Source organism: Balaenoptera acutorostrata, chromosome 6 (assembly GCF_949987535.1).
Source record: "Balaenoptera acutorostrata chromosome 6, mBalAcu1.1, whole genome shotgun sequence".
Lineage (NCBI taxonomy): Eukaryota > Metazoa > Chordata > Mammalia > Artiodactyla > Balaenopteridae > Balaenoptera > Balaenoptera acutorostrata.
The window spans coordinates 25,696,942-25,698,525 of NC_080069.1; positions in this window are offsets into that span (position 1 = coordinate 25,696,942).

The window sequence follows — 1,584 nt, forward strand, 5'->3', positions numbered from 1 at the left end:
ATAAACTCAAAATGGATTAAAGACCTAAATGTGAGGCCAGACACTATAAAACTCTTAGAGGAAAACATAGGCAGAACACTGTATGACATAAATCACAGCAATATCCCTTTTGACCCACCTCCTAGAGAAATGGAAATAAAAACAAAAATAAACAATTGGGACCTAATGAAACTTAAAAGCTTTTGCACAGCAAAGGAAACCATAAACAAGACAAAAAGACAACCCTCAGAATGGGAGAAAATATTTACAATTGAAACAACAGATAAAGGATTAATCTCCAAACTATACAAGCAGCTCATGCAGCTCAATATCACAAAACCAAACAACCCAATCCAAAAATGGGCAGAAGACCTAAGTAGCCATTTCTCCAAAGAAGATGTACAGATTGCCGGCAAACACACAAAAGGATGCTCAGCATCACTAATCATTAGAGGAATGCATATCAAAAACACAATGAGGTATTATCTCACACCAGTCAGAATGGTCATCATCAAAAAATCTGTAAAGAGTAAATGCTGGTGAGGGTGTGGAGAAAAGGGAACCATCTTGCACTGTTGGTGGGAATGTAAATTGATACAGCCTCTATGGAGAACAGTATGAAGGTTCCTTAAAAAACTAAAAATAGAACTACCATATGACCCAGCAATCCCACTACTGGGCATATACCTTGAGAAAACCATAATTCAAAAAGAGTCATGTACCACAATGTTCATTGCAGCACTATTTACATTAGCCAGGACATGGAAACAACCTAAGTGTCCATCGACAGATGAATGGATAAAGAAGATGTGGCACATATGCACAAAGAAATATTACTCAGCCATAAAAAGAAACTAAATTGAGTTATTTCTACAGAGGTGGATGGACCTAGAGTCTGTCATACAGAGTGAAGTAAGTCAGAAAGAGAAAAACAAATACCATATGCTAACACATGTATATGGAATCTAAAATAAATCGTTCTGATGAACCTAGGGGCAGGACAGGAATAAAGACGCAGATGTAGAGAATGGACTTGAGGACACGGGAAGGGGGTAGGGTAAGCTGTAATGAAGTGAGAGAGTGACATGGACATATATACACTACCAAATATAAAATAGATAGCTAGTGGGAAGCAGCTGCACAGCACAGGGAGATCAGCTCGGTGCTTTGTGACCACCGAGAAGGGTGGGATAGGGAGGGTGGGAGGGAGACACAAGAGGGAATGGATATGGAGATATATGTGTACATATTGCTGATTCACTTTGTTATACAGCAGAAAGTAACACAACATTGTAAAGCAATTATACTCCAATAAAGATGTTTAAAAAATGTAATCTAATCAAATCTATCTATATCTATCGCTCATCTTTTTTAAAAAATTATAGTATTTTGAATGTTGACTCCATTTACATTTAGTGTAATTATTCATATGGTTGTGTTGTCTCTTATCTCATTAATTGCTTTCTCTTTCCTCCATTTTATTGTTACTTCTATCCTTTTTTCTAGTAAATTATTTGAACATTATTTTAGTATTGCACTTTACCTAAACTATGAGATTTTTACCTATACTTCCTTCTTTACTTCTTTTATAGTAGAGCTCAAAAG